Raw genomic sequence first — 15,126 nt, forward strand, 5'->3', positions numbered from 1 at the left:
TGGATTTGTTCCACAGCTTGATTATCCAGGATCATCACTTTTTGCTGCTTGTCGTTTTGATACATGGCCTCCAATTGGTCAGTTCCCATCCTAATTCGCAAGCAATCAACCAATAGCTTCTGTCGTAAGACAGTGTATTTTGTCTCCAGAGCCTGCAATTAAAATTGAACAGTTATTATTATAATCTGCAAATCTTTGTATTCTCGTATTAAAGAGTAAATACATATTGGATTTAAAAAACATGAGATGTTATTGCAAAACTTTAACCAATGTTAAAGTTTTGGGATACACACAATGGATGAATGAATGAATGACAGACAGACTGACAGGTCAAAAACAATATACCCCAGATCTTTTGATCCGGAGCGTAAAAATTTGCAATCAAAACAACCGAATTACTTTTAATGTTAACAATCTAAATGCCACAGCGGACCTCTATAGGCTGGCTAATAAATTAAGTTCAATTTTATATTTAACAAACGGCATACATTGATATTTGGGCATAACTATGACTTCAATTTTTCTAATGATGAATGAAGAAGAGCTGTCACCACAGGATGACTTATGCCCCCTATAAACGCTTGATAGAAGTTATGAGCATTTTTCGAAACCTAAACGCAGATTCCGAAACCTAAATGCGGACCCTAAGTTCAAGGTCAAGGTCACAGGGGTCAAAATTTGTGTGATTATAGAAAGGCCTTGTCCATATACACATGCATACCAAAATTTGAGGGTTATATCTCAAGGGATATAGAAGTTATGAGCATTTTTTCAAAACGTAAAGGCAGATTTCAAAACCTAAACGCTAACCCTAACTTCAAGGTCAAGGCCACAGGGGTAAAACATTTTGTGCTTATGGAAAGGCCTTGTCCATATACACATGCATACCAAATATGAAGGTTATATCTCAAGGGACATAGAAGTTATGAGCATTTTTCGAAACCTGAACGCAGATTTCGAAACCTAAACGCGAACCCTAAGTTCAAGGTCAAGGTCACAGGGGTAAAAATTTGTGTGCGTATGGAAGGCCTTGTTCATATACACATTCATACCAAATATAGAGGTTATATCTCAAGGGATATAGAAGTTATGAGCATTTTTCGAAACCTAAACGCAAAGTGTGTGATGGAAAGACGGACAGACAGACGGACAGACAGATGGACAGTCGGATCACAAAAAAAACCCTTTTCTCCAAAAGGGGGCATAAATCCGGAAACCATTTTACTATTTCGGATCACTGTGACCTTGACCTTTGACCTAGTGACCTGAAAATCAATAGGGGTCATCTGCGAGTCATGACAATGTACCTATCAAGTTTCATGATCCTAGGCCTCAGCGTTCTTGAGTTATCATCCGGAAACCATTTTACTATTTCGGGTCACAGTGACCTTGACCTTTGACCGAGAGTCATCTGCGAGTCATGATCAATGGACCTATCAAGTTTCATGATCCTAGGCCTCAGCGTTCTTGAGTAAACATCCGGAAACCATTTTACTATTTCGGGTCACAGTGACCTTGACCTTTGACCGAGTGACCTCAAAATCAATAGGGGTCATCTGCGAGTCATGATCAATGTACCTATGAAGTTTCATGATCCTAGGCCCAAGCGTTCTTGAGTTATCATCTGACAATCACCTGGTGGACGGACCAACAGACCGACCGACATGAGCAAAGCAATATACCCCTCTTCTTCGAAGGGGGGCATAATAATAATTATTATTGTCTAGTAAATGTTTTTGACAAGGTCATCAGGGGTGTGATTGAGGCAAAGTCAGAGGGGAGGAAAATTCTGTTGACTGATTTTGACTATGCGAATGGCGCGCATAACGCAATGACAAACATAAAAACAGACATTAAAATAAACAACTTTTTGAACTTCATAACAATATTTCTTTATAAAAACCTGTTAAACTTCACATTTAACATACTGAGGATGCAAAGTAAACAGTTAAGTAAGTATTTATTGTGATCAATAGCAGCAGTTTTTCAATTTATTGAATGACAGTTAATAGACTAAATATAAACAAAAACACTTGAGTGTTCTTCTGGTGTTAATGATGTTTTAACTGAGTTAAATTAATATATTTAATTTGTTTACCTTTCAATATCTTGCATTTCACATCTTCACTCAGTGCAAAGCTATTTCAGTTAACTGAACAGCGTGACAAACATAATAAAGCAGAATATGCATATGAATCTGATTATACACAGACCCACAGACATATAAAAATCAAATCATGTTTGTCTATTTCCATGTTCGAACGATACTCTCTAAATTGTTTTACTGCGTGAGTAGACTACACTCCAATTTGCAAACACTGGTTTCCGTGACACAAATTCAGTGGGCACATTTCTTAACAAAATATGTGTTGCTTGTATCTAAAACGTAGTTTTTTTTTTGACAAACACAAGTCATTATTCCTATCAGACTTGGTGATGTCAGTCGTTTATTCGATTGCTATTTGTTATTTCAATAATCATAATTTTCGCTTCACAACGGCGCCATTTGCAAGCAAATCACAGAGCGCATTTTAAGAACACGATTTTAATTGGAAGATTGGGAAAAGACAGCCAATTATATGGCTCGTTTTAAAAATGCTTAGGCAGAATCTACCAGTGTAAAATGCGGAGAGATTTCGCGGGCCGCGGATATTTCGGGCCGCTTATGAAATACGTCCGCGGAATCGGTGGTAGCCCCTCTCCCCCACATTTTTTAAAACGAATTTACGCAAATCTCAGAAGTGACATCCGAGACAACCCGATCCGCGGAAATCCGCGGATCCGCGGAAAAATCACACCCCTGGTCATTAAACAAGAGCTGTCAGTGGACAGCGCGCTCGACTATTCGAATGCTTGACAGTGTAACGTAAGCCATCATGGGGAAATTGTTCATATTCAATAATTTATTAGACGATCTTTCAAAAAAAAAAGGGGGGGCATAGGGGGAAGGGGAGGTGAGAGGGGGTTTAATGTGGGGTGGGGTAATTTATAAGATGATGTTAAAAAAAAATTGGGAGGGGGGAGGGGGGGGGTTAAGAGGGGGGGGGTATAATGTGGGGTGTGGTAATTTATAAGATGTTTAAAAAAAAATTTGGGGGTGGGGAGATCGCAGGGGGAAGTGATTCGGGGTATGGGCGCGGGGTATTGTTTGGGTAGAATCCACTGTGGTATTCAGGTAAGTGTTGTTTTTTTCAAAGTAATAATAAAATGTGATCATAAATAAAGAAGTTATGGCAATTTAAGCAAAATGTTCAATTATCTAAGTGTAAAAGGGGCCATAATTATGTCAAAATGCTTGATCCAGTGGTCTGCTCTTGTTGTTAGGTTGGGGTCATGTTGGTAAAAAAGTATGCAACCTATAAAAGCAATATGTCAAAGGATATAGGAAATATTTGTGGTAGTACGCAAACTTAAACATAGATTTATCAATAATTTGCATATCAGGGTTCATACAGATTTTCTTGAATGAAATCCAAGCACTTTTTAAGCAATTTTCAAGGGGAAAAATCTAAATTCAAGCACTTTTTTAGTCCGACATATTGAAAAATGTATATTATTTTAATGTCCAATACTGACAACATTTTTCTCTAAATTGGTCCCTTCTTGCTTAACATTCTTTGTGACTTACAACAGTCTGCACTACCCTGATACCGTAACAACTGTTTTAATCAAACGTTAGATATTTCATTATGATATAGTTCCGTAATTGACCAAAGGCATTACACATACCAAACAAAAACCGTTATTTGTATTGAATATGTTTTCTAAATGTTCACTCTTCTGGTGGCTTTACAACGCGGATTTCCCCATACTAGACATCTCTATATCTGTTCTGCATACTTAAAATTGGCGTTGTCAATAACCCAAGGGTACTTCAAACGCAACCCTTTCTGAAAAATGCACTTATTCACTGACATATTTCAGAACCGTAATGGCATAATGCATACAAAAAAAGTAGACCAATTGGCGACAGATAAATAGTAGTTACCTCCCTTACATTATAAAACCCATACCGATCCAGTACCTGCTAGTATAAACAGATCGGAACTGTCATAAATCTTGAAAAAAAACTACGACTTCGGACTCATGGAAAAGACATGAAAATATGTATTTTTACACTAAGTACAGGCCCCGTGTACTTAAACAAACGCCGCTCGCTGTGGTGTTCATCTCACTGTGTTCGCTTACCAATATGAACACCGCGATGAGTGTTCAGATCAAATGTCGCGGGCCGTTTGCCATAAGGCGAACACAGCGAATCATCGCAGACCCATAATATATACCGCCGTGTTCGTGTTCGCTTTAAATAAAATAATTCAACATAAACGTATTGTATTGATCCACTTCATTTAAAAGTGATAATGAATTATGTATTACACACCCATGCCCATGCCAGTGTTTTTTGTCTTATAAAACGCCGCGTTTAAAAGAAAACAGTGTTCGCACATAGCTGTAGGATACCGCACCTGGAGGAGTTTTAATTTAGTGTTTGATTATTCCATTAACAGTTTGAAGCCAAGGAGAACTCATAACTGATTGTAGTAATCGTATTATCCCGAGTCTCCAGATTCCCCGATACATACGTTTCAACTGTCTCAATCGCATACATGCAACTTCTCCCATCTTTATCCATTACTCAATAATCCCATATATGCCCGATTTCCATTTTTAAAATCAAATTATGGGTGGGTAATATAGAGGATTAGAGCCATAAACACAAATGTTTGCAATTTTCGAAAGTAACAAATGAATTTCCTCATATGATTCTATTTAAAGATATGATGAAATAAGCGCCAAATCAGGACAGTTGTATTGCAACATGTGTAAATCATCTGACACGGTTTGCACGCATCGTGTACAGCTATTTTAGGTTACAACTTCTTCATGAAATATAAATGAATTTCTTTGTTCTGATAAAAAGCGTGCGAAAATTGGTGTGGGTCAAGAGGAGGAGCGATCAATATCATCAGATCGATATGACGTGAAATTATCTGAAAGCTTGGAAGTAATGAATCTGTTTTTAACATTTTTAATTGTTGTTATTTCATTTTCAAGCACTTTTCCAGCTAAATTCAAGCACTTTCTAAGCACTTTTCAAGGCTATGGTTGAAAATAAGCACTCCATATCATTTTTAAGCACTTTTCAAGATAAACCTTGATTTTCAAGCACTTTTCAAGGTCTGTGCGAACCCTGCATATTCTAAGTATAAAAGGGGCAATAATTATGACAAAATGCTTGATAGAGTTGTCTGCTCTTGTTTATAGGTTGGGGTCATGTTGGATAACAAGTATGCAAAATATGAAAGCAATATGTCAAGGGACAAAGAAAATATTTGGGGTAGTACGAAAACTTAAACATTTGCATGAAGACGCTAACGCAGACGCCGGGGTGAGTAGAATAGCTCCACTAAATATATTTCATATATAATAGTCGAGCTAAAAATCCAACAAAGACCAGATCACTTGAAAATCCAACATTACATAGGCCACTTAAAGATTCAACATTATGTTCCACTTTTATTTCTTATATAAGCCGTGCTCTGTGAAAAGGGGGTTAAAAAGGAATGAGCGTAAAGTGTTGTCCCAGATTAGCCTGTGCAGTCCACACAGGCAAATCAGGGACGACACTTTCCGCCTAAACTGGATTTTTGCTAAGAAACTTTTTGTAAACGAAAAATACCATAAGAGCAGAAAGTGAAGTAACTGATTAGGCTGTGCGGACTGCACAGGCTAATCAGTAATGACACTTTTAACACATGCATTTAGCTCAATGTTCACAGAGCATGGCTAATATCTCTTTTGCGTACCTTGCTGACTCCACAGAAGTTGATAGAACTCGTTATAACTGGTCGGCAGTCTGGAATAGTCAGGGGCAGTAGATTTGTTTGCATCGCCTGGAAAGCAACTAAGTAATTAACAATTACCATACTAATAAGTAAGTGATAACAGCAAGTGGTTTTCAAACTTAAATAACATATGCGGATTAAAGGCCTTTTCCCCTTTGAAAGTTTCTTTAAAAGTATGCAGTATACACTGATGATCCTCTTTTTCATTCCAGGGAGCACAAATAATTGATAATATACTAAAATATTCTATAATATTGTTCCAGAGCATGAATAGACAAGTATATCATAAAAGAAAATGCATTATTTAAAATTGCGTTAGTAACCCTTGATTGGTCATTGTCTGCTCGGGTACTACTTAAATGTATCCCTGGTACTCTTAAGTATACCAATTTAGTACCACAGTTTTATTTCGCCCTAAATTCAATATCGTTAAACGCGATACAGAATACTAAACAAAATTCTCTTTAAACAAAACATTTTTTTAAGTAGGAGTTTTGATAATATAGAGGCAATTTCACAGATTATTAACATAAATATGAACATAATTAATTTGATTTCCTTTTAGCCGACAACAGCAAATTTAGCGTTTTAATTCCCGAATACATTTAGTATATTTTCCGTACCTGGGATACATTTAAGTATACTTTAGAGTACCTGGGGTAAATTAAAGTATACTTAAGAGTACCCAGGGTACATTAAAGTAGTTCCCAAGCCTACAATGACCAATCAAGCGTTAGTAACAAATTGCAAATAGCATTTTCAAACATGCATAAGATTTGACCACCCCTGTATACTGCAAATGATTTAATATTCCACACATTGGAAATAAAGCTCATTTCCCCTAGCGGCTGTTCTCATGTTGATTTGAGGATAGAATTAATGACGTCGCGTTCTGTGAAAACCAGGCTTATTGCATGTGTGTAATGTGTCATCCCAGATTAGCCTGTGCAGTCTGCGTATTGGCAGACAGGCAAGAGCGACCTGAAACAAGAGCTGTCACCATAGGAAGACTTATGCCCCCTATAAACACTTGATAGAAGTTATGAGCTTTTTTTGAAACCTAAACGCAGATTTCGAAACCTAAACACGGACACTAACTTCAAGGTCAAGGTCACAGGGGTCAAAATTTGTGTGCGTAAGGAAAGGCCTTGTCCATATACACATGCATACCAAATATGAAGATTATATCTCAAGGGACATAGAAGTTATTAGCATTTTTCAAAACCTAAACACAGATTTCGAAACCTAAACGCGGACCCTAAGTTCAAGGTCAAGTCACAGGGGTCAAAATTTGTGTGTGCATGGAAAGGCTTTGTCCATATACACATGCATACCAAATATGAAGATTATATCTCAAGGGATATAAAAGTTTTGAGCATTTTTCGAAACCTAAACGCAAAGTGTGACGGAAAGATGGACAGACGGATAGTCCGATCACTATATGCCCTCCTACCGGGGGCATAAAAACCCAGACGGTTGGTGGGGCATGCGTGGAATGACATTGGCGCAGTTCCGGCATTCAGTCGAGTCAAAAATGCTGTTAAATAAAGCACCGGTCATTCTTTTTATCAACCTAAGGGGTAACGATCTGGCCAATACGTCCTGGCTAAATGCATGTGTGAAATGTGTCATCCCAGATTGGCCTGTGTAGTCTGCACAAATTAATACGGGCAAAAGCCCGCGAAGCGGGCGTTGACGTTTCATACATATGGAAATTTAGACTTAAAATTACATAAGAATACCACATATGGATGGGTCTCAAAAAAATTTGCCACGCGACATATATTTTCGCGATGTTATTTATGACCTTGAACAAATCAAAAACACTTTGACATATGCTAAATCACATGTAAATACATACCTCAGGAAAAATTATATCAATGACATCATAATTGTGTAGCGAATCGCACTTAATATTCTCGCATTATTTGTTTTTCTTCGCAACCGTTCCAGAATTAAGTCATTACTCAATTATCTCCCCTGAATACTCTTCAGTGGGTATAAGCCAAAGACTGGTTCACTTCATATAGTGACAGTCTTTACCAAACACAATTTACGTCAACATAACCCGTCTTAAATATATTGCCGAATCTCGGATTTCTTTCGAATTTATTTGCTTTGATCTTTTCCATATCTTATTGTTATTATTATCCTGACAAATCACAAACATTCGTTAAAAAATTATTTGTTTTAAACATAATAGTTGGCATCTCTAATCTTCAAGTATTCTCGCGGAATTTCAATAACAACACCCTACTGTTTATTTGTCAGAATTCGTGACGCATTTTCCATTCGCTCTCAGAAAGAAGTTTTACGTGTTATCATGAGCAATATTCTGGTAAGTTGTCGTTGTTATCCATCAGAAACACATTTATTCACAAAATTTAAAGATATTCAGATCTAACGTTTTAGTCTTCTAGCTTTAATTTTTAACGTGTTTACGCCTCGTCTGCTCGCACTTTACCGATATCCCGAAAGGTTACATATCACTGTATTTAGTTTAGGCCTAAAACCACAAAATCCAATACCTGGATTTTCGTACCACAATCTTACGTAAAAAATCGTCCAGATTTGAAATAAACAAAAAAAAACAAGACATTAATAAATTGTCTGCATTATTGACCAAATTTAAAGATATTTGTTGGTTTTCCGTTTTTAGAAGCTGTTCTGCCAAGGAAAGAGCTGGGCATCACACAAGCCATTCAATCCAACAAAACTGACAGGTATGGTTTACAGAAATGAAAAGGAGAGATTCCTGAGCTATCAAAATTTCCAAGCTATACACACAGTTATTATCTGTGGTGATCTTTATTGGTTCTGTTGGTTTACTTGGATGGAACATGTGTGAACTTTTATAGAACTTTGAACAGTATATAATATATGTCTATCTATAAACAAAATTCAGCTATGGCATAATAAGATCAGATGTGCAAACAATGTCAAAGGGTTGTTAAATTAACAATTTGAAGGCAATTATGCTGAAAAAATATTAAAGTTCCCATCCATATTTAGTCTGTTTATCGACAAGTGTCTGCCAATAAATGTCAAACTAGTACAGTACAGCCAAGGTGGAACAAACATATTTTGCGATCCGCTGCGGCAATGCGAAACAAGTCGATGCCGCGTCAGCTGTTGAAGCCGGGTAAGTATGCGGCGGCAAGTTGAATTTTGCCGCAAAGCTTCGAATCTGTCTGCTGCGGCATGCGGAGGCAAGCCTCGATCCGCGACATGACGCCGAGTCGATGCGTACATGTATCATAAAATAAACAATCTTTTTTAAATGATTAGTTGTTAAAAAAATGAAAAGAACATTTATAATAATATGTCAAATCATAATGTTTAATGTGCGCGGATTCAAAATAAAAGAGATAGCATAGTTAATAAAAAAGCGTGCTGTTGTGTCTTTAGTGAGTGCATTCCCGTTTATAAACAAATTGTTGTAATCCTGAAAATTTAACAAAAATTGAAGTCATCAAAACAAAACACGATAATCAAGGGCATGTATTAATTCAATTTCAATAATAATTTATCTTTGTCATTTTTAGAATCTGCTTGAGTAGTTAAAGTTACTTTGTGTGCGTCTATTAACTGCACCGTTTCATTATTATCTTATATTGAAGTGATATTATGGGCATTTTTCACTGTTGAATTGAACTGAAAAGAATAAACAGGTCAAAAGAGTTAGTGAAATTGTGGTTACTGACAATTAGCTGCAACTCATCTTGCTACCGGCTGTTTATAAAATTAGACATTTTGTATGACTGGACATTCTTCTACGCCAAAATGATCTGTAAAAAAAATAGTGTCTTTGTGTCATTTGAACGAATCTTCACTAAAACTAAATTCACATCATAAATTGAATACTTTTTGTCGTAAGTTGGGAAAAACAAAAGTACGGTTGATATACAAATGCATTGCTTTCTCTTTCCTGGATATTGTTTTAGTATGTTGATGCTGCATTCACAATTATAAGTGTATCTTAAGTGAAAACAAAAACTATAAATAACGGTTGCGATATACACCTATTAACTGTTAGATGACCATTAGAAAACTTTAAATGATCAACAAACATATTAGTTTTTGGTGTTATTTTTACGACAACAGGTATTTTCATATAAGCATATTTAGTGTGCCTGGCAAGTAAGTTTCCTGTCCGTAAAGAATGTATTTCACACATTAAGAAGGTCACGTAATTATGTACAATTGTTTTCCCTTTCATATCGAGACATCAAGGCGACCAGGCAAATGTTTTCGCACCTACAAGTGGTTAAGGCTCCAGAAGATGGGTGGATTTTTTAATGCATGTTGTTTTTGCTATTATATTTTAGCAGAGTCAATTAGCAGTTTGAAGCCACATAACGTTTGCTTGAGGAAGGACTGGGCGAGCTGTCGTTTTTAATACGTAAATCAACCCAGAACATGGAACTGTGTATTGTGTGACATTATTGAATATTAAATGTATTCGATTTGTGTTATTTGTCGAAAATTCAGACTTATCGTAGATGTAAAATATTTGATAAAGCTCCTGAAACACAAACATAAAAAAACATATTTCAATATAAAATAAAGTATGTTGATAATGTGTTATGATTTATGCAATCAAATAACAATAGTTATTTGTAATAAAGATTTTTGGCATTTACTTCCGACTTATGTGTCCATGAAACACTGCTTGAATAAACCAGCCAAACACTGAAAATGAAATACAAATATGTTAATAACAAATCACTGGTAACGCTACATAGTGTTTAGAAGCGGTTACCACACACGTTATAATTTACTTCCTTGTAACACTGCTTGAATAAAACAGCCTTACACTGAAACGGAAATAAAAATATGTTACTACATATGCATGTACATTCAAACACATAAACGCTACATCGGATACCACATGATGTAGAGATATTTGACATTGAACATTATTATTATTATTATTTATATCAAATTATGCGACTATCGACCGCTTACTCATAGATATTGTGCGTATTTATTTAACATTATAATTATTATAATTTATACCAAATTATGCGACTATCGGCCGCTAACTCATAGATATTGTGCATATTTATTGACCTGGCGTGGTGGAGTTAACCTCTGACTTACAGTACAGCTAACGCGGCACAAACATAATCCGCGGCTACGCCACGGCCAGATTATTAGTACGCGGCGGCCGAATCGTATGTTCACGCGGCGTATCCCCGTGGCACTCGGCATCGATCAGCGCAACGACGCCGAGTCTGTGTTAACCTCGCGTACTTTCGCGGAGTAAATCCGCTGCATACGTACGTGGCGGATCGAGTGAAAAGATATCCACCTACATGTGCATACATGTTATGTGTAGCGTAGAATTAATTACACGCAACTGTTAATGTTTCGTACGATAATCATTCTTAAATTTGTAATCCAATACACACTTCCAAATTTTAATGCTTACGCGACCTTTGGAAAATTCTAGCGTCAAATAAACAGTGCTAAAATATCCTTTGTTTCATAAAAAGCGCGCGAAAATTATGCAGACATGTAATACGTTGTTTGGAAAGTTTGTGTGTATTTTGTGTTGTATAAATACATGAACATCACGTCAGGCGTAAATCGCGTGTTCAGTGGGAAAAAACGCCCCGATTAGACGTTATTTCATCATCTCTATAAATAGTAACAAATGCCAAAATGTATTTGAAACTTAAGGAAATATCGAGAATGTTTGTGTATCGTAAATATTTACCAGCATTTGCTTTAAAACTGGAATATACGGGATTATCGGGTAATTAGTAGCGATATTAACTGTATAATATGAACAAAATAAAACGTGTTTATATACGCATATTCAAACAATAGTTATAATAAGCTGATAATTAACAAAACAACAAATACGTCGTCACCGTCTTGATTATTGATGTGGCTTCAAACTGGTAATTTTCTCAGCTTAAATATAATAGCAAAATCAACATGCAATTAAATTAATTTATAAATCCACCATATGCTGAAGCCTTGACCACTTGTATGTGCGAAAACATAATTCATACATGCCATAATTTTTCAGACCAATTCCGGGACATTGAGTTAAATTGTCCGGGACTTTTGCCGATTTTCCGGGACATGTATAAAATGTAGCGATATTTATAGACATATGCATTTTTGGTAGTTTTTTTGTTGTTTCGCATTGTTAATTGCAAAAGTTCGAAAGCCTATCCCAAGTACACTTGATCTATTAACGTCAAATAAAACATTACTACTTCCGTTACTAGATACAAGCCACGTGTTTTCAGTGTAAGCGTTCTAAACATAGATGGTGACGTCATTGCGTTATTGTTATTAAGACCGGTGTGTAACGCGTAGTTGTTGGTATGCCTTTACATACGCGTTTCACTTTTTTGCTATTGGGACAAGTGGACGAATCTGCTGGGCGTTTTGACATGGCGAACGCAATTCAAATTCACTTATTATTTTTAACGTTATGTTTACTGGGGGTTTAGATCAAGACAATAATAAACCTAGTGAGGATGACGTTTTTATATGCTTACTTTTTTACTCAACTTCTTTGTCGGTTAAACGTGCGAACATAAACTGCTTTTAATTTTTATCTCAGCGATGTTGGACTTCAGATGTGTGAACAACTATCCTTTGCCCTTACGCAGCGGGAAATAATGACGTAGTAGATTAAAGTTAACAACCACATTAAACAATGACGCCTTTTCGGTTTGACCGCGAACGTGAGACAATCGATATTATAACAGGACCCCTGTTAATTGATCGATTTTGACACATAGCGTAGTCTGCCTATTCGGGTAGGCATTGTCATGGAGACGCTGCAGATATACACAGATTCGAGGTGCAGTTAAGCCTAAGATAAGGTACATGTATGTATGGCTTTTGTAAATTCCGGGACATTTGACAGATTTCCGGGACAGCGGGACAAGTTCTTCATTTCCGGGACTGTCCCGGACAATCCGGGACGTATGGCATGTATGCATAATTACATGACCTTGTTTATGTGTGTATTACATACACTACGGGCGGGAAACAAACTTAATTGGCCAGACACATTAACTATGCTTATATGTATATATGCTAATACAATTCGCGCACAATAAATTTATAATGATTTTAATTATTATTATAATAGTTCTTTCAAAATTTGTTAACTACTAATAATTTTAAAAAGATTTTTTATTTCATGATGCGCATCGACTCGGCATCATGTAGCGGATCGCGGCATGCCTTGGCGGACAGATGCGAAGTTTCGCGGCGAAATGCGACTTGCTGCCGCATACTGACGCGGCTTCAAAGACTGACGTGGCATCGACTCGTTTCGCCTTGCCGCTGCGGATCGGGAAATACGTTTGTTCCGCTTTGGCTGTACTGTATGCAAATTATGGTTATCACAAAAAGCGACAAACGGGAGGTTATTATACATAATTATCCCGTTATCGTTTGGTAACTGTTTGGTTACCGTTGGGAATTTCCTACACAGTAATGCGTTGGACGGTCGTGATACTCTGCCCCGCATGATCAATTAATACTCACAATATGCTGAATAATTTTAAAAAAGGCAACCAGAGCTCCAGATAAAAATTTGGTCAAATTTTTATTTACTCCCTATTTTAAAAATTAATTCTTATTTTACCCCCCTATTTATAAAATTAATTCTTTACAATATATTTCCAAATAATTTTGAGTGCTTTAGATTCGCAGTCATTTACGCAAGAGCTTTTAAGTTCATCGATCATTGACGAAACCATCCTTTGGGTATTTGAATCTAATTGAAAAAAATGCATGCAGCGAGGACTTTTGACACTGAAATGGCTTTTTTGCCTTCCACGCTTCAATACACCGCTTCAGTCGGCCATTTAGATTTTTTCTGTAAAACGGTCACTCACACTTCGGCTTTATATAGGTCATAATGGCCTTTTGGTCGCCGTTAAAGTCATATCAAAAACTAAATTTAACATTTAATTTTAATGGCATTTTGAATAGGTATACAGTATATTACTTGTGTATAAAAATTACGATAAGTGTAATTAAAAAGGTACAATAAACAGTAATGACTCGCCTGCAAATCTAGGAGAACAGAATCCAGACCGTTTGGCCTTTCGACCGTTCTAAGGTGTGGCTCTTCCTCACAACAAACGCTTGAGTGACGTTGATTTACAGTTGTAGTTTTAATTGAGCGCATAGACGAGCCAGAACCGGGATGAAATGTTTACCATACATAATTTGCTACTGGAAGTTTTACGCACGTTCGAAAATTTCGATTTCGTGTTTTATTTTTTCAATGCGTAACTTTACGCAAAGATTTGAAATCTAAATCGTTATTTAAGAAATTTAATTCGTTTTTACGCCTTTACGCATGTTATCTGGAGCACTGAAGGTAACAATTGAATCTTCTTCAAATTTGTATATAATCTTTTTCAATGCATAGAATATTTAAAACTTCTATGTGTTTTTGTTTTTTGCCATTCTGATATTTTTTTGTTCATTTTGTCCTCAATTAAAAAAGAGATTTTAAACATTTATTATGAATAAATCTTAAGGAAAAGCAGCTCAAGAGACAAGTGTTTTGATTGGCTGTTCAGAAAATTTGTACATTGAAGTACAAACATGTATGTTGAAGTACAAATTGTTCTTCGACGTACAAATATATAATTCAAAGTGTATTTTATATTTGTATGTCGACGTACAATTATTGTACTTCGACGTACATTTCTCTTTTAACCTTTTAGGTCTTCTTGACTTTCAACCCAAATGGTACGCCATAGTATGTCTTTAGGGTTATCTAAATAATGCTCCCACTTAAGCGATCAATACAAAGACCTCCCAGTGACTAAGCCAGTTAGGAGACACTCCATCCACTATACCACAGCCACAGAACCAGCTTTAAATTCCTGCGGCTAGAAAACAAAAACAAAATAAGATGCTTGATCTTTAAGCTAGGAAAATGTAACACGTTTTAAGATTGATTTTTTTTTAATGCATTACTTAATTATTGCAACAATTATAATATTTTGAACACAATCATGTCCATATATTTATTTAAAATACATGGTTATCAAAAAAACTTAAAAAGCTTTTGCCCGTAAATTAGGTAGCACCTATAATCATATTAAAGGGATCTTTTCACGCTTTGGTAAATTGACAAAATTGAAAAAAGTTGTTTCAGATTCGCACATTTTCGTTTTAGTTATGATATTTGTGAGGAAACAGTAATACTGAACATTTACCATGATCTAATATAGCCATTATATGCATCTTTTGACGATTTTAAAACCTAAAAATTATAAAG

At 36.1% G+C, this 15,126-nt stretch overlaps 2 long non-coding RNA genes across 2 annotated transcripts in view; one reads left to right on the forward strand and one right to left on the reverse strand.

Annotated features, from left to right (window-relative positions):
• LOC127846725 (uncharacterized) overlaps positions 1-15,126 on the reverse strand; it is a 15,817-nt gene continuing 691 nt past the window's right edge. Inside the window, exons 2-3 of the long non-coding RNA XR_008033632.1 lie at positions 5,808-5,894; positions 1-152 (exon numbers count right to left, since the gene is read on the reverse strand). This is a non-coding gene — a long non-coding RNA (uncharacterized LOC127846725). The remainder of the gene's footprint in view (positions 153-5,807; positions 5,895-15,126) is intronic.
• LOC127846721 (uncharacterized) overlaps positions 13,480-15,126 on the forward strand; it is a 15,745-nt gene continuing 14,098 nt past the window's right edge. The window contains exon 1 of the long non-coding RNA XR_008033626.1: positions 13,480-14,214. This is a non-coding gene — a long non-coding RNA (uncharacterized LOC127846721). The remainder of the gene's footprint in view (positions 14,215-15,126) is intronic.

This window comes from Dreissena polymorpha, chromosome 9 (assembly GCF_020536995.1).
Source record: "Dreissena polymorpha isolate Duluth1 chromosome 9, UMN_Dpol_1.0, whole genome shotgun sequence".
Taxonomy (NCBI): domain Eukaryota; kingdom Metazoa; phylum Mollusca; class Bivalvia; order Myida; family Dreissenidae; genus Dreissena; species Dreissena polymorpha.